Source organism: Poecilia reticulata, chromosome 17, assembly GCF_904066995.2.
Source record: "Poecilia reticulata chromosome 17, P_reticulata-male-v2, whole genome shotgun sequence".
In the NCBI taxonomy this organism is placed as follows: Eukaryota; Metazoa; Chordata; class Actinopteri; order Cyprinodontiformes; family Poeciliidae; genus Poecilia; species Poecilia reticulata.
The window spans coordinates 27413548-27435186 of record NC_088846.1 but is presented as its reverse complement, the minus strand read 5'-3'; the positions used below and the strand labels follow the sequence as shown (position 1 = coordinate 27435186).

The following is a 21639-nucleotide window of genomic DNA, read 5'->3' as shown; positions in this document are numbered from 1 at the left end:
GCCTAACGCAGCGCCTTAGACCGCTCGGCCATCCTGACTTCCATGAGCAATGAGTGAGGTGCCTTCCCATGCGGTATGCTCGGAGGGCGACCCACACTACAATTAAAGGAGGACAATGGACTATTTGCTGATAGCGAGAAGAAAATTTTGCAGTTTTTCTGCCAATTATATGCTGAGCTTGCATTGCAGCCATGACCCCCTTATAAATTGTTACCATAATTAGCGTTGAATGATTTTTTCTGGAGATCCACTGAACTCTCCCGCAAATGTTTTTGCAGACCTGACCATAGACTGTTTGCTCTGCCTCAAATGACAAATGCACATTTTCTGGTAGTAACATGTTGAATCTCTTAAATGCAAGGAAATGTGTCAGAAGTGGGATTCGAACCCACGCCTCCAGTGGAGACTGCGACCTGAACGCAGCGCCTTAGACCGCTCGGCCATCCTGACGTCACACAGTTCTGTAGATGTTGTCTTTGCTCTGAGAATTCACTTACGGTTGAGAACTGCTTGGTTGATTGAGAGCTCTGCAAAGTTTCATTTTCTCTGTAATCATTGGAATGATTTCACTCTTTACATGTGTTAATGCAAATGCAGAGTCAGTCAATTGGTCCTCCATTTCAACAACCTTACTGACTTACACCGAATGTCCAGGAGTCAAGTTAAAATGACGACTATGAGAGTGAAGTCCAGGCAAGTGAGAAATGCCTTTTGTCAGGAGTGGGATTCGAACCCACGCCTCCAGGAGAGACTGCGGCCTAAACGCAGCGCCTTAGACCGCTCGGCCATCCTGACTTCCGTGAGCACTGAGTGAGGTGCCTTCCCGTGCGGTATGCTCGGAGGGCGACCCACACTACAATTAAAGGAGGACAATGGACTATTTGCTGATAGCGAGAAGAAAATTTGCAGTTTTTCTGCCGAATTATATGCTGAGCTTGCATTGCAGCCATGGCCCCCTTATAAATTGTTACCATAATAGCGTTTAATGATTTTTTCTGGAGAACCACTGAACGTCTCCCGCAAACGTTTTTTGCAGACCTGACCATAGACTGTTTTGCTCTGCCTCAAATGACACAAACTGCACATTTTTCTGGTAGTAACATGTTGGAATCTCTTAAATGCAAGGAAATGTGTCAGAAGTGGGATTCGAACCCACGCCTCCAGTGGAGACTGCGACCTGAACGCAGCGCCTTAGACCGCTCGGCCATCCTGACGTCACACAGTTCTGTAGATGTTGTCTTTGCTCTGAGAATTCACTTACGGTTGAGAACTGCTTGGTTGATTGAGAGCTCTGCAAAGTTTCATTTTCTCTGTAATCATTGGAATGATTTCACTCTTTACATGTGTTAATGCCAAATGCAGAGTCAGTCAATTGGTCCTCCATTTCAACAACCTTACTGACTTACACCGAATGTCCAGGAGTCAAGTTAAAATGACGACTATGAGAGTGAAGTCCAGGCAAGTGAGAAATGCCTTTTTGTCAGGAGTGGGATTTGAACCCACGCCTCCAGGAGAGACTGCGACCTGAACGCAGCGCCTTAGACCGCTCGGCCATCCTGACTTCCATGAGCAGCGTGTGAGGTGCCTTCCCATGCAGTATGCTCGGAGGGCGACCCACACTACAATTAAAGGAGGACAATGGACTATTTGCTCATAGCGAGAAGTAAAATTTAGCAGTTTTTCTGCCAAATTATATGCTGAGCTTGCATTGCAGCCTTGACCCCCTTATAAATTGTTACCATAATAAGTGTTGAATGATTTTATTCTGGAGATCCACTGAACTTCTCCCTCAAACGTTTTTTGCAGACCTGACCATAGACTGTTTTGCTCTGCCTCAAATGACACAAACTGCACATTTTTCTGGTAGTAACATGTTGGAATCTCTTAAATGCAAGGAAATGTGTCAGAAGTGGGATTCGAACCCACGCCTCCAGTGGAGACTGCGACCTTAACGCAGCGCCTTAGACCGCTCGGCCATCCTGACGTCACACAGTTCTGTAGATGTTGTCTTTGCTCTGAGAATTCACTTACGGTTGAGAACTGCTTGGTTGATTGAGAGCTCTGCAAAGTTTCATTTTCTCTGTAATCATTGGAATGATTTCACTCTTTACATGTGTTAATGCCAAATGCAGAGTCAGTCAATTGGTCCTCCATTTCAACAACCTTACTGACTTACACCGAATGTCCAGGAGTCAAGTTAAAATGACGACTATGAGAGTGAAGTCCAGGCAAGTGAGAAATGCCTTTTTGTCAGGAGTGGGATTTGAACCCACGCCTCCAGGAGAGACTGCGACCTGAACGCAGCGCCTTAGACCGCTCGGCCATCCTGACTTCCATGAGCAATGAGTGAGGTGCCTTCCCATGCGGTATGCTCGGAGGGCGACCCACACTACAATTAAAGGAGGACAATGGACTATTTGCTGATAGCGAGAAGAAAAATTTTGCAGTTTTTCTGCCGAATTATATGCTGAGCTTGCATTGCAGCCATGGCCCCCTTATAAATTGTTACCATAATTAGCGTTTAATGATTTTTTTCTGGAGAACCACTGAACGTCTCCCGCAAACGTTTTTGCAGACCTGACCATAGACTCTCTTGCTCTGCCTCAAATGACACAAACTGCACATTTTCTGGTAGTAACATGTTGGAATCTCTTAAATGCAAGGAAATGTGTCAGAAGTGGGATTCGAACCCACGCCTCCAGTGGAGACTGCGACCTGAACGCAGCGCCTTAGACCGCTCGGCCATCCTGACGTCACACAGTTCTGTAGATGTTGTCTTTGCTCTGAGAATTCACTTACGGTTGAGAACTGCTTGGTTGATTGAGAGCTCTGCAAAGTTTCATTTTCTCTGTAATCATTGGAATGATTTCACTCTTTACATGTGTTAATGCCAAATGCAGAGTCAGTCAATTGGTCCTCCATTTCAACAACCTTACTGACTTACACCGAATGTCCAGGAGTCAAGTTAAAATGACGACTATGAGAGTGAAGTCCAGGCAAGTGAGAAATGCCTTTTTGTCAGGAGTGGGATTTGAACCCACGCCTCCAGGAGAGACTGCGACCTGAACGCAGCGCCTTAGACCGCTCGGCCATCCTGACTTCCATGAGCAGCGTGTGAGGTGCCTTCCCATGCAGTATGCTCGGAGGGCGACCCACACTACAATTAAAGGAGGACAATGGACTATTTGCTCATAGCGAGAAGTAAAATTTAGCAGTTTTTCTGCGAATTATATGCTGAGCTTGCATTGCAGCCTTGACCCCCTTATAAATTGTTACCATAATAAGTGTTGAATGATTTTATTCTGGAGATCCACTGAACTTCTCCCTCAAACGTTTTTTGCAGACCTGACCATAGACTGTTTTGCTCTGCCTCAAATGACACAAACTGCACATTTTTCTGGTAGTAACATGTTGGAATCTCTTAAATGCAAGGAAATGTGTCAGAAGTGGGATTCGAACCCACGCCTCCAGTGGAGACTGCGACCTTAACGCAGCGCCTTAGACCGCTCGGCCATCCTGACGTCACACAGTTCTGTAGATGTTGTCTTTGCTCTGAGAATTCACTTACGGTTGAGAACTGCTTCGTTGATTGAGAGCTCTGCAAAGTTTCATTTTCTCTGTAATCATTGGAATGATTTCACTCTTTACATGTGTTAATGCCAAATGCAGAGTCAGTCAATTGGTCCTCCATTTCAACAACCTTACTGACTTACACCGAATGTCCAGGAGTCAAGTTAAAATGACGACTATGAGAGTGAAGTCCAGGCAAGTGAGAAATGCCTTTTTGTCAGGAGTGGGATTTGAACCCACGCCTCCAGGAGAGACTGCGACCTGAACGCAGCGCCTTAGACCGCTCGGCCATCCTGACTTCCATGAGCAATGAGTGAGGTGCCTTCCCATGCGGTATGCTCGGAGGGCGACCCACACTACAATTAAAGGAGGACAATGGACTATTTGCTGATAGCGAGAAGAAAAATTTGCAGTTTTTCTGCCGAATTATATGCTGAGCTTGCATTGCAGCCATGGCCCCCTTATAAATTGTTACCATAATTAGCGTTTAATGATTTTTTTTCTGGAGAACCACTGAACGTCTCCCGCAAACGTTTTTTGCAGACCTGACCATAGACTGTTTTGCTCTGCCTCAAATGACACAAACTGCACATTTTTCTGGTAGTAACATGTTGGAATCTCTTAAATGCAAGGAAATGTGTCAGAAGTGGGATTCGAACCCACGCCTCCAGTGGAGACTGCGACCTGAACGCAGCGCCTTAGACCGCTCGGCCATCCTGACGTCACACAGTTCTGTAGATGTTGTCTTTGCTCTGAGAATTCACTTACGGTTGAGAACTGCTTGGTTGATTGAGAGCTCTGCAAAGTTTCATTTTCTCTGTAATCATTGGAATGATTTCACTCTTTACATGTGTTAATGCCAAATGCAGAGTCAGTCAATTGGTCCTCCATTTCAACAACCTTACTGACTTACACCGAATGTCCAGGAGTCAAGTTAAAATGACGACTATGAGAGTGAAGTCCAGGCAAGTGAGAAATGCCTTTTTGTCAGGAGTGGGATTTGAACCCACGCCTCCAGGAGAGACTGCGACCTGAACGCAGCGCCTTAGACCGCTCGGCCATCCTGACTTCCATGAGCAGCGTGAGGTGCCTTCCCATGCAGTATGCTCGGAGGGCGACCCACACTACAATTAAAGGAGGACAATGGACTATTTGCTCATAGCGAGAAGTAAAATTTAGCAGTTTTTCTGCCAATTATATGCTGAGCTTGCATTGCAGCCTGACCCCCTTATAAATTGTTACCATAATAAGTGTTGAATGATTTTATTCTGGAGATCCACTGAACTTCTCCCTCAAACGTTTTTTGCAGACCTGACCATAGACTGTTTTGCTCTGCCTCAAATGACACAAACTGCACATTTTTCTGGTAGTAACATGTTGGAATCTCTTAAATGCAAGGAAATGTGTCAGAAGTGGGATTCGAACCCACGCCTCCAGTGGAGACTGCGACCTTAACGCAGCGCCTTAGACCGCTCGGCCATCCTGACGTCACACAGTTCTGTAGATGTTGTCTTTGCTCTGAGAATTCACTTACGGTTGAGAACTGCTTGGTTGATTGAGAGCTCTGCAAAGTTTCATTTTCTCTCCAAATGCAGAGTCAGTCAATTGGTCCTCCATTTCAACAATTTACTGACTTACACCGAATGTCCAGGAGTCGAGTTAAAATGACGACTATGAGAGTGAAGTCCAGGCAAGTGAGAAATGCCTTTTTGTCAGGAGTGGGATTTGAACCCACGCCTCCAGGAGAGACTGCGACCTGAACGCAGCGCCTTAGACCGCTCGGCCATCCTGACTTCCATGAGCAACGAGTGAGGTGCCTTCCCATGCGGTATGCTCGGAGGGCGACCCACACTACAATTAAAGGAGGACAATGGACTATTTGCTCATAGCGAGAAGTAAAATTTAGCAGTTTTTCTGCGAAATATGCTGAGCTTGCATTGCAGCCTTGACCCCCTTATAAATTGTTACCATAATAAGTGTTGAATGATTTTATTCTGGAGATCCACTGAACTTCTCCCTCAAATGTTTTTGGAGACCTGACCATAGACTCTCTTGCTCTGCCTCAAATGACTCAAATTGCACCTTTTCCTGTTAGTAACATGGCGCAATCTCTTAAATGCAAGGAAATGTGTCAGAAGTGGGATTCGAACCCACGCCTCCAGTGGAGACTGCGACCTGAACGCAGCGCCTTAGACCGCTCGGCCATCCTGACGTCACACAGTTCTGTAGATGTTGTCTTGCTCTGAGAATTCACTTACGGTTGAGAACTGCTTGGTTGATTGAGAGCTCTGCAAAGTTTCATTTTCTCTCCAAATGCAGAGTCAGTCAATTGGTCCTCCATTTCAACAATTACTGACTTACACCGAATGTCCAGGAGTCGAGTTAAAATGACGACTATGAGAGTGAAGTCCAGGCAAGTGAGAAATGCCTTTTGTCAGAGTGGGATTCGAACCCACGCCTCCAGGAGAGACTGCGACCTAACGCAGCGCCTTAGACCGCTCGGCCATCCTGACTTCCATGAGCAACGAGTGAGGTGCCTTCCCATGCGGTATGCTCGGAGGGCGACCCACACTACAATTAAAGGAGGACAATGGACTATTTGCTCATAGCGAGAAGTAAAATTTAGCAGTTTTTCTGCCAATTATATGCTGAGCTTGCATTGCAGCCTTGACCCCCTTATAAATTGTTACCATAATAAGTGTTGAATGATTTTATTCTGGAGATCCACTGAACTTCTCCCTCAAATGTTTTTGGCAGACCTGACCATAGACTCTCTTGCTCTGCCTCAAATGACTCAAATTGCACCTTTTCCTGTTAGTAACATGGCGCAATCTCTTAAATGCAAGGAAATGTGTCAGAAGTGGGATTCGAACCCACGCCTCCAGTGGAGACTGCGACCTGAACGCAGCGCCTTAGACCGCTCGGCCATCCTGACGTCACACAGTTCTGTAGATGTTGTCTTTGCTCTGAGAATTCACTTACGGTTGAGAACTGCTTGGTTGATTGAGAGCTCTGCAAAGTTTCATTTTCTCTGTAATCATTGGAATGATTTCACTCTTTACATGTGTTAATGCCAAATGCAGAGTCAGTCAATTGGTCCTCCATTTCAACAACCTTACTGACTTACACCGAATGTCCAGGAGTCAAGTTAAAATGACGACTATGAGAGTGAAGTCCAGGCAAGTGAGAAATGCATATGTGTCAGGAGTGGGATTTGAACCCACGCCTCCAGGAGAGACTGCGACCTGAACGCAGCGCCTTAGACCGCTCGGCCATCCTGACTTCCATGAGCAACGTGTGAGGTGCCTTCCCATGCGTATGCTCGGAGGGCGACCCACACTACAATTAAAGGAGGACAATGGACTATTTGCTCATAGCGAGAAGTAAAATTTAGCAGTTTTTCTGCCAATTATATGCTGAGCTTGCATTGCAGCCTGACCCCTTATAAATTGTTACCATAATAAGTGTTGAATGATTTTTTCTGGAGATCCACTGAACTTCTCCCTCAAACGTTTTTGCAGACCTGACCATAGACTGTTTTGCTCTGCCTCAAATGACACAAACTGCACATTTTTCTGGTAGTAACATGTTGGAATCTCTTAAATGCAAGGAAATGTGTCAGAAGTGGGATTCGAACCCACGCCTCCAGTGGAGACTGCGACCTTAACGCAGCGCCTTAGACCGCTCGGCCATCCTGACGTCACACAGTTCTGTAGATGTTGTCTTTGCTCTGAGAATTCACTTACGGTTGAGAACTGCTTGGTTGATTGAGAGCTCTGCAAAGTTTCATTTTCTCTCCAAATGCAGAGTCAGTCAATTGGTCCTCCATTTCAACAACCTTACTGACTTACACCGAATGTCCAGGAGTCGTTAAAATGACGACTATGAGAGTGAAGTCCAGGCAAGTGAGAAATGCCTTTTTGTCAGGAGTGGGATTTGAACCACGCCTCCAGGAGAGACTGCGACCTGAACGCAGCGCCTTAGACCGCTCGGCCATCCTGACTTCCATGAGCAACGAGTGAGGTGCCTTCCCATGCGGTATGCTCGGAGGGCGACCCACACTACAATTAAAGGAGGACAATGGACTATTTGCTCATAGCGAGAAGTAAAATTAGCAGTTTTTCTGCCAAATTATATGCTGAGCTTGCATTGCAGCCTTGACCCCTTATAAATTGTTACCATAATAAGTGTTGAATGATTTTATTCTGGAGATCCACTGAACTTCTCCCTCAAATGTTTTTGGCAGACCTGACCATAGACTCTCTTGCTCTGCCTCAAATGACTCAAATTGCACCTTTTCCTGTTAGTAACATGGCGCAATCTCTTAAATGCAAGGAAATGTGTCAGAAGTGGGATTCGAACCCACGCCTCCAGTGGAGACTGCGACCTGAACGCAGCGCCTTAGACCGCTCGGCCATCCTGACGTCACACAGTTCTGTAGATGTTGTCTCTGCTCTGCGAATTCACTTACGCTTGAGAACTGCTTGGGTGATTGAGAGCTCTGCAATGTTTCATTTTCTCTCCAAATGCAGAGTCAGTCAATTGGTCCTCCATTTCAACAATTTACTGACTTACACCGAATGTCCAGGAGTCGAGTTAAAATGACGACTATGAGAGCGAAGTCCAGGCAAGTGAGAAATGCCTTTCTGTCAGAAGTGGGATTCGAACCCACGCCTCCAGTGGAGACTGCGACCTGAACGCAGCGCCTTAGACCGCTCGGCCATCCTGACGTCACACAGTTCTGTAGATGTTGTCTCTGCTCTGAGAATTCACTTACGGTTGAGAACTGCTTGGTTGATTGAGAGCTCTGCAAAGTTTTCATTTTCTCTCCCAAATGCAGAGTCAGTCAATTGGTCCTCCATTTCAACAATTACTGACTTACACCGAATGTCCAGGAGTCAGTTAAAATGACGACTATGAGAGTGAAGTCCAGGCAAGTGAGAAATGCCTTTTTGTCAGGAGTGGGATTCGAACCACGCCTCCAGGAGAGACTGCGGCCTAAACGCAGCGCCTTAGACCGCTCGGCCATCCTGACTTCCATGAGCATGAGGTGCCTTTCCCATGCGGTATGCTCGGAGGGCGAACCACACTTTACAATTAAAGAAGGACAATGGACTGTTTGCTCATAGCGAGAAGTAAAATTTAGCAGTTTGTCTGCCAAATTATTTGCTGAGCTTGCATTGCAGCCATGGCCCCCTTACAAATCTTTACCATAATAAGTTTTGAATGACTTTATTATGGAGATCCACTGAACTTCTCCCTCAAATGTTTTTGGCAGACCTGACCATAGACTCTTTGCTCTGCCTCAAATGACTCAAATTGCACCTTTTCTGTAGTAACATGGCGCAATCTCTTAAATGTAAGGATATGTGTCAGTAGTTGTATTCGAACCCACACCTACAGTTGAGACTGCGAACTGAACGCAGAGTCTTAGACCGCTCGGCCATCCTGACGTCACACAGTTCTGTAGATGTTGTCTTTGCTCTGAGAATTCACTTACGGTTGAGAACTGCTTGGTTGATTGAGAGCTCTGCAAAGTTTCATTTTCTCTCCAAATGCAGAGTCAGTCAATTGGTCCTCCATTTCAACAATTTACTGACTTACACCGAATGTCCAGGAGGTCGAGTTAAAATGACGACTATGAGAGTGAAGTCCAGGCAAGTGAGAAATGCCTTTTTGTCAGGAAGTGGGATTCGAACCCACGCCTCCAGGAGAGACTGCGGCCTAAACGCAGCGCCTTAGACCGCTCGGCCATCCTGACTTCATGAGCAATGAGTGAGGTGCCTACCCATGCGGTATGCTCGGAAGGCGATCCACACTACAATTAAAGGAGGACAATGGACTATTTGCTGATAGCGAGAAGAAAAATTTTGCAGTTTTTCTGCCGAATTATATGCTGGGCTTGCATTGCAGCCATGGCCCCCTTATAATTGTTACCATTAATTAGCGTTTAATGATTTTTTTTCTGGAGAACCACTGAACGTCTCCCGCAAACGTTTTTTGCAGACCTGACCATAGACTGTTTTGCTCTGCCTCAAATGACACAAACTGCACATTTTCTGGTAGTAACATGTTGGAATCTCTTAAATGCAAGGAAATGTATCAGAAGTGGGATTCGAACCCACGCCTCCAGTGGAGACTGCGACCTGAACGCAGCGCCTTAGACCGCTCGGCCATCCTGACGTCACACAGTTCTGTAGATGTTGTCTTTGCTCTGAGAATTCACTTACGGTTGAGAACTGCTTGGTTGATTGAGAGTTCTGCAAAGTTTCATTTTCTCTGTAATCATTGGAATGATTTCACTCTTTACATGTGTTAATGCCAAATGCAGAGTCAGTCAATTGGTCCTCCATTTCAACAACCTTACTGACTTACACCGAATGTCCAGGAGTCAAGTTAAAATGACGACTATGAGAGTGAAGTCCAGGCAAGTGAGAAATGCCTTTTTGTCAGGAGTGGGATTTGAACCCACGCCTCCAGGAGAGACTGCGACCTGAACGCAGCGCCTTAGACCGCTCGGCCATCCTGACTTCCATGAGCAGCGTGTGAGGTGCCTTCCCATGCAGTATGCTCGAGGGCGACCCACACTACAATTAAAGAAGGACAATGGACTGTTTGCTCATAGCGAGAAGTAAAATTTAGCAGTTTTTCTGCCAAATTATATGCTGAGCTTGCATTGCAGCCATGGCCCCCTTATAAATTGTTACCATAATAAACGTTGAATGATTTTATTCTGGAGAACCACTGAACTTCTCCCTCAAATGTTTTTTGGCAGACCTGACCATAGACTCTCTTGCTCTGCCTCAAATGACTCAAATTGCACCTTTTCATGGTAGTAACATGATGCAATCTCTTAAATGCAAGGAAATGTGTCAGAAGTGGGATTCGAACCCACGCCTCCAGTGGAGACTGCGACCTTAACGCAGCGCCTTAGACCGCTCGGCCATCCTGACGTCACACAGTTCTGTAGATGTTGTCTTTGCTCTGAGAATTCACTTACGGTTGAGAACTGCTTGGTTGATTGAGAGCTCTGCAAAGTTTCATTTTCTCTGTAATCATTGGAATGATTTCACTCTTTACATGTGTTAATGCCAAATGCAGAGTCAGTCAATTGGTCCTCCATTTCAACAACCTTACTGACTTACACCGAATGTCCAGGAGTCAAGTTAAAATGACGACTATGAGAGTGAAGTCCAGGCAAGTGAGAAATGCCTTTTTGTCAGAAGTGGGATTGAACCCACGCCTCCAGGAGAGACTGCGGACCTAAACGCAGCGCCTTAGACCGCTCGGCCATCCTGACTTACATGAGAAGTGTGTGAGGTGCCTTCCCATGCGGTATGCTCGGAGGGCGACCCACACTTTACAATTAAAGAAGGACAATGGACTGTTTGCTCATAGCGAGAAGTAAAATTTAGCAGTTTTTCTGCCAAATTATTTGCTGAGCTTGCATTGCAGCCATGGACCCCTTATAAATCTTTACCATAATAAGTTTTGAATGACTTTATTATGGAGAACAACTTTGGCAGACCTGACCATAGACTCTTTTGCTCTGCCTCAAATGACACAAACTGCACCTTTTCCTGGTAGTAACATGATGCAATCTCTTAAATGCAAGGAAATGTGTCAGAAGTGGGATTCGAACCCACGCCTCCAGTGGAGACTGCGACCTGAACGCAGCGCCTTAGACCGCTCGGCCATCCTGACGTCACACAGTTCTGTAGATGTTGTCTTTGCTCTGAGAATTCACTTACGGTTGAGAACTGCTTGGTTGATTGAGACCTCTGCAAAGTTTCATTTTCTCTCCAAATGCAGAGTCAGTCAATTGGTCCTCCATTTCAACAATTTACTGACTTACACCGAATGTCCAGGAGTCGAGTTAAAATGATGACTATGAGAGTGAAGTCCAGGCAAGTGAGAAATGCCTTTTTGTCAGGAGTGGGATTCGAACCCACGCCTCCAGGAGAGACTGCGGCCTAAACGCAGCGCCTTAGACCGCTCGGCCATCCTGACTTCCATGAGCAATGAGTGAGGTGCCTTCCCATGCGGTATGCTCGGAGGGCGACCCACACTACAATTAAAGGAGGACAATGGACTATTTGCTGATAGCGAGAAGAAAAATTTTGCAGTTTTTCTGCCGAATTATATGCTGAGCTTCCATTGCAGCCTTGCCCCCTTATAAATTGTTACCATAATAGTGTTAATGATTTTTTCTGGAGACCACTGAACTTCTGCAAACGTTTTTTGCAGACCTGACCATAGACTGTTTTGCTCTGCCTCAAATGACACAAATTGCACATTTTTCTGGTAGTAACATGTTGGAATCTCTTAAATGCAAGGAAATGTGTCAGAAGTGGGATTCGAACCCACGCCTCCAGTGGAGACTGCGACCTTAACGCAGCGCCTTAGACCGCTCGGCCATCCTGACGTCACACAGTTCTGTAGATGTTGTCTTTGCTCTGAGAATTCACTTACGGTTGAGAACTGCTTGGTTGATTGAGAGCTCTGCAAAGTTTCATTTTCTCTGTAATCATTGGAATGATTTCACTCTTTACATGTGTTAATGCCAAATGCAGAGTCAGTCAATTGGTCCTCCATTTCAACAACCTTACTGACTTACACCGAATGTCCAGGAGTCAAGTTAAAATGACGACTATGAGAGTGAAGTCCAGGCAAGTGAGAAATGCCTTTTTGTCAGGAGTGGGATTCGAACCCACGCCTCCAGGAGAGACTGCGGCCTAAACGCAGCGCCTTAGACCGCTCGGCCATCCTGACTTCCATGAGCAATGAGTGAGGTGCCTTCCCATGCGGTATGCTCGGAGGGCGACCCACACTACAATTAAAGGAGGACAATGGACTATTTGCTGATAGCGAGAAGAAAAATTTTGCAGTTTTTCTGCCGAATTATATGCTGAGCTTGCATTGCAGCCTTGACCCCCTTATAAATTGTTACCATAATAAGTGTTGAATGATTTTATTCTGGAGATCCACTGAACTTCTCCCTCAAACGTTTTTTGCAGACCTGACCATAGACTGTTTTGCTCTGCCTCAAATGACACAAACTGCACATTTTTCTGGTAGTAACATGTTGGAATCTCTTAAATGCAAGGAAATGTGTCAGAAGTGGGATTCGAACCCACGCCTCCAGTGGAGACTGCGACCTTAACGCAGCGCCTTAGACCGCTCGGCCATCCTGACGTCACACAGTTCTGTAGATGTTGTCTTTGCTCTGAGAATTCACTTACGGTTGAGAACTGCTTGGTTGATTGAGAGCTCTGCAAAGTTTCATTTTCTCTGTAATCATTGGAATGATTTCACTCTTTACATGTGTTAATGCCAAATGCAGAGTCAGTCAATTGGTCCTCCATTTCAACAACCTTACTGACTTACACCGAATGTCCAGGAGTCAAGTTAAAATGACGACTATGAGAGTGAAGTCCAGGCAAGTGAGAAATGCCTTTTTGTCAGGAGTGGGATTTGAACCCACGCCTCCAGGAGAGACTGCGACCTGAACGCAGCGCCTTAGACCGCTCGGCCATCCTGACTTCCATGAGCAGCGTGTGAGGTGCCTTCCCATGCAGTATGCTCGGAGGGCGACCCACACTACAATTAAAGGAGGACAATGGACTATTTGCTCATAGCGAGAAGTAAAATTTAGCAGTTTTTCTGCCAAATTATATGCTGAGCTTGCATTGCAGCCTTGACCCCCTTATAAATTGTTACCATAATAAGTGTTGAATGATTTTATTCTGGAGATCCACTGAACTTCTCCCTCAAATGTTTTTGGCAGACCTGACCATAGACTCTCTTGCTCTGCCTCAAATGACTCAAATTGCACATTTTTCTGGTAGTAACATGTTGGAATCTCTTAAATGCAAGGAAATGTGTCAGAAGTGGGATTCGAACCCACGCCTCCAGTGGAGACTGCGACCTTAACGCAGCGCCTTAGACCGCTCGGCCATCCTGACGTCACACAGTTCTGTAGATGTTGTCTTTGCTCTGAGAATTCACTTACGGTTGAGAACTGCTTGGTTGATTGAGAGCTCTGCAAAGTTTCATTTTCTCTGTAATCATTGGAATGATTTCACTCTTTACATGTGTTAATGCCAAATGCAGAGTCAGTCAATTGGTCCTCCATTTCAACAATTTACTGACTTACACCGAATGTCCAGGAGTCGAGTTAAAATGACGACTATGAGAGCGAAGTCCAGGCAAGTGAGAAATGCCTTTCTGTCAGAAGTGGGATTCGAACCCACGCCTCCAGGAGAGACTGCGGCCTAAACGCAGCGCCTTAGACCGCTCGGCCATCCTGACTTCCATGAGCAATGAGTGAGGTGCCTTCCCATGCGGTATGCTCGGAGGGCGACCCACACTACAATTAAGGAGGACAATGGACTATTTGCTGATAGCGAGAAGAAAAATTTGCAGATTTTCTGCCGAATTTATGCTGAGCTTGCATTGCAGCCATGGCCCCCTTATAAATTGTACCATAATTGGTTTAATGATTTTTTTTCTGGAGAACCACTGACGTCTCCCGCAAACGTTTTTTGCAGACCTGACCATAGACTGTTTTGCTCTGCCTCAAATGACACAACTGCACATTTTTCTGGTAGTAACATGTGGAATCTCTTAAATGCAAGGAAATGTGTCAGAAGTGGGATTCGAACCCACGCCTCCAGTGGAGACTGCGACCTTAACGCAGCGCCTTAGACCGCTCGGCCATCCTGACGTCACACAGTTCTGTAGATGTTGTCTTTGCTCTGAGAATTCACTTACGGTTGAGAACTGCTTGGTTGATTGAGAGTTCTGCAAAGTTTCATTTTCTCTGTAATCATTGGAATGATTTCACTCTTTACATGTGTTAATGCCAAATGCAGAGTCAGTCAATTGGTCCTCCATTTCAACACCTTACTGACTTACACCGAATGTCAGGAGTCAAGTTAATGACGACTATGAGAGTGAAGTCCAGGCAAGTAAGAAATGCCTTTTTGTCAGGAGTGGGATTTGAACCCACGCCTCCAGGAGAGACTGCGACCTGAACGCAGCGCCTTAGACCGCTCGGCCATCCTGACTTCCATGAGCAGCGTGTGAGGTGCCTTCCCATGCAGTATGCTCGGAGGGCGACCCACACTACAATAAAGGAGGACAATGGACTATTTGCTCATAGCGAGAAGTAAAATGTAGCAGTTTTTCTGCCAATTATATGCTGAGCTTGCATTGCAGCCTTGACCCCCTTATAAATTGTTACCATATAAGTGTTGAATGATTTTTTCTGGAGATCCACTGAACTTCTCCCTCAAATGTTTTTGGCAGACCTGACCATAGACTCTCTTGCTCTGCCTCAAATGACTCAAATTGCACATTTTTCTGGTAGTAACATGTTGGAATCTCTTAAATGCAAGGAATGTGTCAGAAGTGGGATTCGAACCCCGCCTCCAGTGGAGACTGCGACCTTAACGCAGCGCCTTAGACCGCTCGGCCATCCTGACGTCACACGTTCTGTAGATGTTGTCTTTGCTCTGAGAATTCACTTACGGTTGAGAACTGCTTGGTTGATTGAGAGCTCTGCAAGTTTCATTTTCTCTCCAAATGCAGAGTCAGTCAATTGGTCCTCCATTTCAACAATCTTACTGACTTACACCGAATGTCAGGAGTCGAGTTAAATGACGACTATGAGAGTGAAGTCCAGGCAAGTGAGAAATGCCTTTTTGTCAGGAGTGGGATTTGAACCCACGCCTCCAGGAGAGACTGCGACCTGAACGCAGCGCTTAGACCGCTCGGCCATCTGACTTCCATGAGCAACGAGTGAGGTGCCTTCCCATGCGGTATGCTCGGAGGGCGACCCACACTACAATTAAGGAGGACAATGGACTATTTGCTCATAGCGAGAAGTAAAATTTAGCAGTTTTTCTGCGAAATTATATGCTGAGTTGCATTGCAGCCTTGACCCCCTTATAAATTGTTACCATAATAATGTTGAATGATTTTATTCTGGAGATCCACTGAACTTCTCCTCAAATGTTTTTGGCAGACCTGACATAGACTCTCTTGCTCTGCCTCAAATGACTCAAATTGCACCTTTTCCTGTTAGTAACTGGCGCAATCTCTTAATGCAAGGAAATGTGTCAGAAGTGGGATTCGAACCCACGCCTCCAGTGGAGACTGCGACCTGAACGCAGGCCTTAGACCACTCGGCCATCTGACGTCACACAGTTCTGTAGATGTTTCTTTGCTCTGAGAATTCACTTACGGTTGAGAACTGCTTGGTTGATTGAGAGCTCTGCAAAGTTTCATTTTCTCTGTAATCATTGGAATGATTTCACTCTTTACATGTGTTATGCCAATGCAGAGTCAGTCAATTGGTCCTCCATTTCAACAACCTTACTGACTTACACCGATGTCCAGGAGTCAAGTTAAAATGACGACTATGAGAGTGAAGTCCAGGCAAGTGAGAAATGCCTTTTTGTCAGGAGTGGGATTCGAAGCCACGCATCCAGGAGAGACTGCGGCCTAAACGCAACGCCTTAGACCGCTCGGCCATCCTGACTTCCATGAGCAATGAGTGAGGTGCTTCCATGCGGTATGCTCGGAGGGCGACCCACACTACATTAAAGGAGGACAATGACTATTTGCTGATAGCGAGAAGAAAATTTTGCAGTTTTCTGCCGAATTATATGCTGAGCTTGCATTGCAGCCATGCCCCCTTATAAATTGTTACCATAATAAGTGTTGAATGATTTATTCTGGAGATCCACTGAACTTCTCCCTCAAATGTTTTTGGCAGACTGCCATAGACTCTCTTGCTCTGCCTCAAATGACTCAAATTGCACCTTTTCCTGTTAGTAACATGGCGCAATCTCTTAAATGCAAGGAAATGTGTCAGAAGTGGGATTCGAACCCACGCCTCCAGTGGAGACTGCGACCTGAACGCAGCGCCTTAGATCGCTCGGCCATCCTGACGTCACACAGTTCTGTAGATGTTGTCTTTGCTCTGAGAATTCACTTACGGTTGAGAACTGCTTGGTTGATTGAGACCTCTGCAAAGTTTCATTTTCTCTCCAAATGCAGAGTCAGTCAATTGGTCCTCCATTTCAACAATTTACTGACTTACACCGAATGTCCAGGAGTCGAGTTAAAATGACGACTATGAGAGCGAAGTCCAGGCAAGTGAGAAATGCCTTTCTGTCAGAAGTGGGATTCGAACCCACGCCTCCAGGAGAGACTGCGGCCTAAACGCAGCGCCTTAGACCGCTCGGCCATCCTGACTTCCATGAGCAATGAGTGAGGTGCCTTCCCATGCGGTATGCTCGGAGGGCGACCCACACTACAATTAAAGGAGGACAATGGACTGTTTGCTCATAGCGAGAAGTAAAATTTAGCAGTTTTTCTGCCAAATTATATGCTGAGCTTGCATTGCAGCCATGGCCCCCTTATAAATTGTTACCATAATTAGCGTTTAATTATTTTTTTTCTGGAGAACCACTGAACGTCTCCCGCAAATGTTTTTTGCAGACCTGACCATAGACTGTTTTGCTCTGCCTCAATGACACAAACTGCACATTTTTCTGGTAGTAACATGTTGGAATCTCTTAAATGCAAGGAAATGTGTCAGAAGTGGGATTCGAACCCACGCTCCAGTGGAGACTGCGACCTTAACGCAGCGCCTTAGACGCTCGGCCATCTGACGTCTTGCAGGTCTGTTGATGTTGTCTTTGCTCTGAGAATTCACTTACGGGTGCGAACTGCTTGGTTGATTGAGAGCTCTGCAAAGTTTCATTTTGTCTGTAATAATTGGAATAATTTCACTCTTTACATGTGTTAATGCCAAATGCAGTGTCAGTGAATTGGTCCTCCATTTCAACAACCTTACTTACTTGCACCAAATGTCCAGGAGTCGAGTTTAAATGACGACTATGAGAGTGAAGTCCAGGCAAGTGAGAAATGCCTTTTTTTTCAGGAGTGGGATTTGAACCCACGCCTCCAGGAGAGACTGCGACCTGAACGCAGCGCCTTAGACCGCTCGGCCATCCTGACTTCCATGAGCAGCGTGTGAGGTGCCTTCCCATGCAGTATGCTCGGAGGGCGACCCACACTACAATTAAAGGAGGACAATGGACTATTTGCTCATAGCGAGAAGTAAAATGTAGCAGTTTTTCTGCCAAATTATATGCTGAGCTTGCATTGCAGCCTTGACCCCCTTATAAATTGTTACCATAATAAGTGTTGAATGATTTTATTCTGGAGATCCACTGAACTTCTCCCTCAAATGTTTTTGGCAGACCTGACCATAGACTCTCTTGCTCTGCTCAAATGACTCAAATTGCACATTTTTCTGGTAGTAACATGTTGGAATCTCTTAAATGCAAGGAAATGTGTCAGAAGTGGGATTCGAACCCACGCCTCCAGTGGAGACTGCGACCTTAACGCAGCGCCTTAGACCGCTCGGCCATCCTGACGTCACGCAGGTCTGTTGATGTTGTCTTTGCTCTGAGAATTCACTTACGGTTTAGAACTGCTGGGTTGATTGAGAGCTCTGCAAAGTTTCATTTTCTCTGTAATAATTGGAATGATTTCACTCTTTACATGTGTTAATGCCAAATGCAGAGTCAGTCAATTGGTCCTCCATTTCAACAACCTTACTGACTTACACCGAATGTCCAGGAGTCGAGTTAAAATGACGACTATGAGAGTGCAGTCCAGGCAAGTGAGAAAATGATTTTTGTCAGGAGTGGGATTTGAACCCACGCCTCCAGGAGAGACTGCGACCTGAACGCAGCGCCTTAGACCGCTCGGCCATCCTGACTTCCATGAGCAGCGTGTGAGGTGCCTTCCCATGCAGTATGCTCGGAGGGCGACCCACACTACAATTAAAGGAGGACAATGGACTATTTGCTCATAGCGAGAAGTAAAATGTAGCAGTTTTTCTGCCAAATTATATGCTGAGCTTGCATTGCGCCTTGACCCCTTATAAATTGTTACCTAATAAGTGTTGAATGATTTTATTCTGGAGATCCACTGAACTTCTCCCTCAATGTTTTTGGCAGACCTGACATAGACTCTTTGCTCTGCCTCAATGACTCAATTGCACATTTTTCTGGTAGTAACATGTTGGAATCTCTTAATGCAAGGAAATGTGTCAGAAGTGGGATTCGAACCCACGCCTCCAGTGGAGACTGCGACCTTAACGCAGCGCCTTAGACCGCTCGGCCATCCTGACGTCCACAGTTCTGTAGATGTTGTCTTTGCTCTGAGAATTCACTTACGGTTGAGAACTGCTTGGTTGATTGAGAGCTCTGCAAAGTTTCATTTTCTCTCCAAATGCAGAGTCAGTCAATTGGTCCTCCATTTCAACAATCTTACTGACTTACACCGAATGTCCAGGAGTCGAGTTAAAATGACGACTATGAGAGTGAAGTCCAGACAAGTGAGAAATGCCTTTTTGTCAGGAGTGGGATTTGAACCCACGCCTCCAGGAGAGACTGCGACCTGAACGCAGCGCCTTAGACCGCTCGGCCATCCTGACTTCCATGAGCAACGAGTGAGGTGCCTTCCCATGCGGTATGCTCGGAGGGCGACCCACACTACAATTAAAGGAGGACAATGGACTATTTGCTCATAGCGAGAAGTAAAATTTAGCAGTTTTTCTGCCAAATTATATGCTGAGCTTGCATTGCAGCCTTGACCCCCTTATAAATTGTTACCATAATAAGTGTTGAATGATTTTATTCTGGAGATCCACTGAACTTCTCCCTCAAATGTTTTTGGCAGACCTGACCATAGACTCTCTTGCTCTGCCTCAAATTGCACCTTTTCCTGTTAGTAACATGGCGCAATCTCTTAAATGCAAGGAAATGTGTCAGAAGTGGGATTCAAACCCACGCCTCCAGTGGAGACTGCGACCTGAACGCAGCGCCTTAGACCGAATGTCCAGGAGTCAAGTTAAAATGACGACTATGAGAGTGAAGTCCAGGCAAGTGAGAAATGCCTTTTTGTCAGGAGTGGGATTCGAACCCACGCCTCCAGGAGAGACTGCGGCCTAAACGCAGCGCCTTAGACCGCTCGGCCATCCTGACTTCCATGAGCAATGAGTGAGGTGCCTTCCCATGCGGTATGCTCGGAGGGCGACCCACACTACAATTAAAGGAGGACAATGGACTATTTGCTGATAGCGAGAAGAAAAATTTTGCAGTTTTTCTGCCGAATTATATGCTGAGCTTGCATTGCAGCCATGGCCCCCTTATAAATTGTTACCATAATTAGCGTTTAATGATTTTTTTTCTGGAGAACCACTGAACGTCTCCCGCAAACGTTTTTTGCAGACCTGACCATAGACTGTTTTGCTCTGCCTCAAATGACACAAACTGCACATTTTTCTGGTAGTAACATGTTGGAATCTCTTAAATGCAAGGAAATGTGTCAGAAGTGGGATTCGAACCCACGCCTCCAGTGGAGACTGCGACCTTAACGCAGCGCCTTAGACCGCTCGGCCATCCTGACGTCACACAGTTCTGTAGATGTTGTCTTTGCTCTGAGAATTCACTTACGGTTGAGAACTGCTTGGTTGATTGAGAGTTCTGCAAAGTTTCATTTTCTCTGTAATCATTGGAATGATTTCACTCTTTACATGTGTTAATGCCAAATGCAGAGTCAGTCAATTGGTCCTCCATTTCAACAACCTTACTGACTTACACCGAATGTCCAGGAGTCAAGTTAAAATGACGACTATGAGAGTGAAGTCCAGGCAAGTGAGAAATGCCTTTTTGTCAGGAGTGGGATTTGAACCCACGCCTCCAGGAGAGACTGCGACCTGAACGCAGCGCCTTAGACCGCTCGGCCATCCTGACTTCCATGAGCAGCGTGTGAGGTGCCTTCCCATGCAGTATGCTCGGAGGGCGACCCACACTACAATTAAAGGAGGACAATGGACTATTTGCTCATAGCGAGAAGTAAAATTTAGCAGTTTTTCTGCCAAATTATATGCTGAGCTTGCATTGCAGCCATGGCCCCCTTATAAATTGTTACCATAATAAGTGTTGAATGATTTTATTCTGGAGATCCACTGAACTTCTCCCACAAATGTTTTTGGCAGACCTGACCATAGACTCTCTTGCTCTGCCTCAAATGACACAAACTGCACCTTTTCCTGGTAGTAACATGATGCAATCTCTTAAATGCAAGGAAATGTGTCAGAAGTGGGATTTGAACCCACGCCTCCAGGGAGACTGCGGCCTAAACGCAGCGCCTTAGACCGCTCGGCCATCCTGACGTCACGCAGTTCTGTAGATGTTGTCTTTGCTCTGAGAATTCACTTACGGTTGAGAACTGCTTGGTTGATTGAGAGCTCTGCAAAGTTTCATTTTCTCTGTAATCATTGGAATGATTTCACTCTTTACATGTGTTAATGCCAAATGCAGAGTCAGTCAATTGGTCCTCCATTTCAACAACCTTACTGACTTACACCGAATGTCCAGGAGTCAAGTTAAAATGACGACTATGAGAGTGAAGTCCAGGCAAGTGAGAAAAGCCTTTTTGTCAGAAGTGGGATTCGAACCCACGCCTCCAGGAGAGACTGCGACCTGAACGCAGCGCCTTAGACCGCTCGGCCATCCTGACTTCCATGAGCAGCGTGTGAGGTGCCTTCCCATGCAGTATGCTCGGAGGGCGACCCACACTACAATTAAAGGAGGACAATGGACTATTTGCTCATAGCGAGAAGTAAAATTTAGCAGTTTTTCTGCCAAATTATATGCTGAGCTTGCATTGCAGCCTTGACCCCCTTATAAATTGTTACCATAATAAGTGTTGAATGATTTTATTCTGGAGATCCACTGAACTTCTCCCTCAATGTTTTTGGCAGACCTGACCATAGACTCTCTTGCTTGCCTCAAATGACTCAAATTGCACCTTTTCCTGTTAGTAACATGGCGCAATCTCTTAAATGCAAGGAAATGTGTCAGAAGTGGGATTCGAACCCACGCCTCCAGGGGAGACTGTGACCTTAACGCAGCGCCTTAGACCGCTCGGCCATCCTGACGTCACACAGTTCTGTAGATGTTGTCTTTGCTCTGAGAA

General features: G+C 45.9%; 49 non-coding genes across 49 annotated transcripts; all 49 read right to left on the bottom strand.

Annotated features, from left to right (window-relative positions):
* Window positions 1-367: 367 nt before the first annotated feature.
* Window positions 368-450, bottom strand: trnal-cag (transfer RNA leucine (anticodon CAG)). The gene has a single exon. It is a non-coding gene; the product is annotated as a tRNA-Leu (tRNA).
* Window positions 451-712: 262 nt separating this feature from the next.
* trnal-uag (transfer RNA leucine (anticodon UAG)) lies at window positions 713-795 on the bottom strand. The gene has a single exon. It is a non-coding gene; the product is annotated as a tRNA-Leu (tRNA).
* Window positions 796-1131: 336 nt separating this feature from the next.
* On the bottom strand, window positions 1132-1214 carry trnal-cag (transfer RNA leucine (anticodon CAG)). The gene has a single exon. It is a non-coding gene; the product is annotated as a tRNA-Leu (tRNA).
* A 264-nt stretch (window positions 1215-1478) lies between these two features.
* On the bottom strand, window positions 1479-1561 carry trnal-cag (transfer RNA leucine (anticodon CAG)). Its single transcript has one exon. It is a non-coding gene; the product is annotated as a tRNA-Leu (tRNA).
* Window positions 1562-1901: 340 nt separating this feature from the next.
* Window positions 1902-1984, bottom strand: trnal-aag (transfer RNA leucine (anticodon AAG)). Its single transcript has one exon. It is a non-coding gene; the product is annotated as a tRNA-Leu (tRNA).
* Window positions 1985-2248: 264 nt separating this feature from the next.
* On the bottom strand, window positions 2249-2331 carry trnal-cag (transfer RNA leucine (anticodon CAG)). Its single transcript has one exon. It is a non-coding gene; the product is annotated as a tRNA-Leu (tRNA).
* A 338-nt stretch (window positions 2332-2669) lies between these two features.
* Window positions 2670-2752, bottom strand: trnal-cag (transfer RNA leucine (anticodon CAG)). The gene has a single exon. It is a non-coding gene; the product is annotated as a tRNA-Leu (tRNA).
* Window positions 2753-3016: 264 nt separating this feature from the next.
* On the bottom strand, window positions 3017-3099 carry trnal-cag (transfer RNA leucine (anticodon CAG)). The gene has a single exon. It is a non-coding gene; the product is annotated as a tRNA-Leu (tRNA).
* A 339-nt stretch (window positions 3100-3438) lies between these two features.
* trnal-aag (transfer RNA leucine (anticodon AAG)) lies at window positions 3439-3521 on the bottom strand. Its single transcript has one exon. It is a non-coding gene; the product is annotated as a tRNA-Leu (tRNA).
* Window positions 3522-3785: 264 nt separating this feature from the next.
* Window positions 3786-3868, bottom strand: trnal-cag (transfer RNA leucine (anticodon CAG)). Its single transcript has one exon. It is a non-coding gene; the product is annotated as a tRNA-Leu (tRNA).
* A 340-nt stretch (window positions 3869-4208) lies between these two features.
* Window positions 4209-4291, bottom strand: trnal-cag (transfer RNA leucine (anticodon CAG)). The gene has a single exon. It is a non-coding gene; the product is annotated as a tRNA-Leu (tRNA).
* Window positions 4292-4555: 264 nt separating this feature from the next.
* On the bottom strand, window positions 4556-4638 carry trnal-cag (transfer RNA leucine (anticodon CAG)). Its single transcript has one exon. It is a non-coding gene; the product is annotated as a tRNA-Leu (tRNA).
* Window positions 4639-4974: 336 nt separating this feature from the next.
* Window positions 4975-5057, bottom strand: trnal-aag (transfer RNA leucine (anticodon AAG)). Its single transcript has one exon. It is a non-coding gene; the product is annotated as a tRNA-Leu (tRNA).
* A 223-nt stretch (window positions 5058-5280) lies between these two features.
* On the bottom strand, window positions 5281-5363 carry trnal-cag (transfer RNA leucine (anticodon CAG)). Its single transcript has one exon. It is a non-coding gene; the product is annotated as a tRNA-Leu (tRNA).
* A 336-nt stretch (window positions 5364-5699) lies between these two features.
* On the bottom strand, window positions 5700-5782 carry trnal-cag (transfer RNA leucine (anticodon CAG)). Its single transcript has one exon. It is a non-coding gene; the product is annotated as a tRNA-Leu (tRNA).
* Window positions 5783-6422: 640 nt separating this feature from the next.
* trnal-cag (transfer RNA leucine (anticodon CAG)) lies at window positions 6423-6505 on the bottom strand. Its single transcript has one exon. It is a non-coding gene; the product is annotated as a tRNA-Leu (tRNA).
* A 264-nt stretch (window positions 6506-6769) lies between these two features.
* Window positions 6770-6852, bottom strand: trnal-cag (transfer RNA leucine (anticodon CAG)). Its single transcript has one exon. It is a non-coding gene; the product is annotated as a tRNA-Leu (tRNA).
* Window positions 6853-7186: 334 nt separating this feature from the next.
* trnal-aag (transfer RNA leucine (anticodon AAG)) lies at window positions 7187-7269 on the bottom strand. Its single transcript has one exon. It is a non-coding gene; the product is annotated as a tRNA-Leu (tRNA).
* Window positions 7270-7911: 642 nt separating this feature from the next.
* On the bottom strand, window positions 7912-7994 carry trnal-cag (transfer RNA leucine (anticodon CAG)). The gene has a single exon. It is a non-coding gene; the product is annotated as a tRNA-Leu (tRNA).
* A 223-nt stretch (window positions 7995-8217) lies between these two features.
* Window positions 8218-8300, bottom strand: trnal-cag (transfer RNA leucine (anticodon CAG)). Its single transcript has one exon. It is a non-coding gene; the product is annotated as a tRNA-Leu (tRNA).
* Window positions 8301-8523: 223 nt separating this feature from the next.
* On the bottom strand, window positions 8524-8605 carry trnal-uag (transfer RNA leucine (anticodon UAG)). The gene has a single exon. It is a non-coding gene; the product is annotated as a tRNA-Leu (tRNA).
* Window positions 8606-9247: 642 nt separating this feature from the next.
* trnal-uag (transfer RNA leucine (anticodon UAG)) lies at window positions 9248-9331 on the bottom strand. The gene has a single exon. It is a non-coding gene; the product is annotated as a tRNA-Leu (tRNA).
* Window positions 9332-9670: 339 nt separating this feature from the next.
* trnal-cag (transfer RNA leucine (anticodon CAG)) lies at window positions 9671-9753 on the bottom strand. The gene has a single exon. It is a non-coding gene; the product is annotated as a tRNA-Leu (tRNA).
* Window positions 9754-10017: 264 nt separating this feature from the next.
* On the bottom strand, window positions 10018-10100 carry trnal-cag (transfer RNA leucine (anticodon CAG)). The gene has a single exon. It is a non-coding gene; the product is annotated as a tRNA-Leu (tRNA).
* Window positions 10101-10440: 340 nt separating this feature from the next.
* Window positions 10441-10523, bottom strand: trnal-aag (transfer RNA leucine (anticodon AAG)). The gene has a single exon. It is a non-coding gene; the product is annotated as a tRNA-Leu (tRNA).
* A 668-nt stretch (window positions 10524-11191) lies between these two features.
* Window positions 11192-11274, bottom strand: trnal-cag (transfer RNA leucine (anticodon CAG)). The gene has a single exon. It is a non-coding gene; the product is annotated as a tRNA-Leu (tRNA).
* A 223-nt stretch (window positions 11275-11497) lies between these two features.
* trnal-uag (transfer RNA leucine (anticodon UAG)) lies at window positions 11498-11580 on the bottom strand. Its single transcript has one exon. It is a non-coding gene; the product is annotated as a tRNA-Leu (tRNA).
* A 332-nt stretch (window positions 11581-11912) lies between these two features.
* On the bottom strand, window positions 11913-11995 carry trnal-aag (transfer RNA leucine (anticodon AAG)). Its single transcript has one exon. It is a non-coding gene; the product is annotated as a tRNA-Leu (tRNA).
* Window positions 11996-12259: 264 nt separating this feature from the next.
* Window positions 12260-12342, bottom strand: trnal-uag (transfer RNA leucine (anticodon UAG)). The gene has a single exon. It is a non-coding gene; the product is annotated as a tRNA-Leu (tRNA).
* A 340-nt stretch (window positions 12343-12682) lies between these two features.
* trnal-aag (transfer RNA leucine (anticodon AAG)) lies at window positions 12683-12765 on the bottom strand. Its single transcript has one exon. It is a non-coding gene; the product is annotated as a tRNA-Leu (tRNA).
* A 264-nt stretch (window positions 12766-13029) lies between these two features.
* Window positions 13030-13112, bottom strand: trnal-cag (transfer RNA leucine (anticodon CAG)). Its single transcript has one exon. It is a non-coding gene; the product is annotated as a tRNA-Leu (tRNA).
* A 340-nt stretch (window positions 13113-13452) lies between these two features.
* Window positions 13453-13535, bottom strand: trnal-aag (transfer RNA leucine (anticodon AAG)). Its single transcript has one exon. It is a non-coding gene; the product is annotated as a tRNA-Leu (tRNA).
* A 263-nt stretch (window positions 13536-13798) lies between these two features.
* trnal-uag (transfer RNA leucine (anticodon UAG)) lies at window positions 13799-13881 on the bottom strand. The gene has a single exon. It is a non-coding gene; the product is annotated as a tRNA-Leu (tRNA).
* A 332-nt stretch (window positions 13882-14213) lies between these two features.
* Window positions 14214-14296, bottom strand: trnal-aag (transfer RNA leucine (anticodon AAG)). Its single transcript has one exon. It is a non-coding gene; the product is annotated as a tRNA-Leu (tRNA).
* A 260-nt stretch (window positions 14297-14556) lies between these two features.
* On the bottom strand, window positions 14557-14639 carry trnal-cag (transfer RNA leucine (anticodon CAG)). The gene has a single exon. It is a non-coding gene; the product is annotated as a tRNA-Leu (tRNA).
* Window positions 14640-14974: 335 nt separating this feature from the next.
* On the bottom strand, window positions 14975-15056 carry trnal-aag (transfer RNA leucine (anticodon AAG)). The gene has a single exon. It is a non-coding gene; the product is annotated as a tRNA-Leu (tRNA).
* A 1388-nt stretch (window positions 15057-16444) lies between these two features.
* On the bottom strand, window positions 16445-16527 carry trnal-cag (transfer RNA leucine (anticodon CAG)). Its single transcript has one exon. It is a non-coding gene; the product is annotated as a tRNA-Leu (tRNA).
* A 223-nt stretch (window positions 16528-16750) lies between these two features.
* trnal-uag (transfer RNA leucine (anticodon UAG)) lies at window positions 16751-16833 on the bottom strand. The gene has a single exon. It is a non-coding gene; the product is annotated as a tRNA-Leu (tRNA).
* Window positions 16834-17518: 685 nt separating this feature from the next.
* On the bottom strand, window positions 17519-17601 carry trnal-cag (transfer RNA leucine (anticodon CAG)). Its single transcript has one exon. It is a non-coding gene; the product is annotated as a tRNA-Leu (tRNA).
* A 339-nt stretch (window positions 17602-17940) lies between these two features.
* On the bottom strand, window positions 17941-18023 carry trnal-aag (transfer RNA leucine (anticodon AAG)). Its single transcript has one exon. It is a non-coding gene; the product is annotated as a tRNA-Leu (tRNA).
* Window positions 18024-18287: 264 nt separating this feature from the next.
* On the bottom strand, window positions 18288-18370 carry trnal-cag (transfer RNA leucine (anticodon CAG)). Its single transcript has one exon. It is a non-coding gene; the product is annotated as a tRNA-Leu (tRNA).
* A 331-nt stretch (window positions 18371-18701) lies between these two features.
* trnal-aag (transfer RNA leucine (anticodon AAG)) lies at window positions 18702-18784 on the bottom strand. Its single transcript has one exon. It is a non-coding gene; the product is annotated as a tRNA-Leu (tRNA).
* A 223-nt stretch (window positions 18785-19007) lies between these two features.
* On the bottom strand, window positions 19008-19090 carry trnal-cag (transfer RNA leucine (anticodon CAG)). Its single transcript has one exon. It is a non-coding gene; the product is annotated as a tRNA-Leu (tRNA).
* Window positions 19091-19557: 467 nt separating this feature from the next.
* On the bottom strand, window positions 19558-19640 carry trnal-uag (transfer RNA leucine (anticodon UAG)). Its single transcript has one exon. It is a non-coding gene; the product is annotated as a tRNA-Leu (tRNA).
* A 341-nt stretch (window positions 19641-19981) lies between these two features.
* On the bottom strand, window positions 19982-20064 carry trnal-aag (transfer RNA leucine (anticodon AAG)). The gene has a single exon. It is a non-coding gene; the product is annotated as a tRNA-Leu (tRNA).
* A 264-nt stretch (window positions 20065-20328) lies between these two features.
* Window positions 20329-20411, bottom strand: trnal-cag (transfer RNA leucine (anticodon CAG)). Its single transcript has one exon. It is a non-coding gene; the product is annotated as a tRNA-Leu (tRNA).
* Window positions 20412-20751: 340 nt separating this feature from the next.
* trnal-uag (transfer RNA leucine (anticodon UAG)) lies at window positions 20752-20833 on the bottom strand. Its single transcript has one exon. It is a non-coding gene; the product is annotated as a tRNA-Leu (tRNA).
* Window positions 20834-21097: 264 nt separating this feature from the next.
* Window positions 21098-21180, bottom strand: trnal-cag (transfer RNA leucine (anticodon CAG)). Its single transcript has one exon. It is a non-coding gene; the product is annotated as a tRNA-Leu (tRNA).
* A 338-nt stretch (window positions 21181-21518) lies between these two features.
* On the bottom strand, window positions 21519-21601 carry trnal-aag (transfer RNA leucine (anticodon AAG)). The gene has a single exon. It is a non-coding gene; the product is annotated as a tRNA-Leu (tRNA).
* Between the last annotated feature and the right edge of the window lie 38 nt (window positions 21602-21639).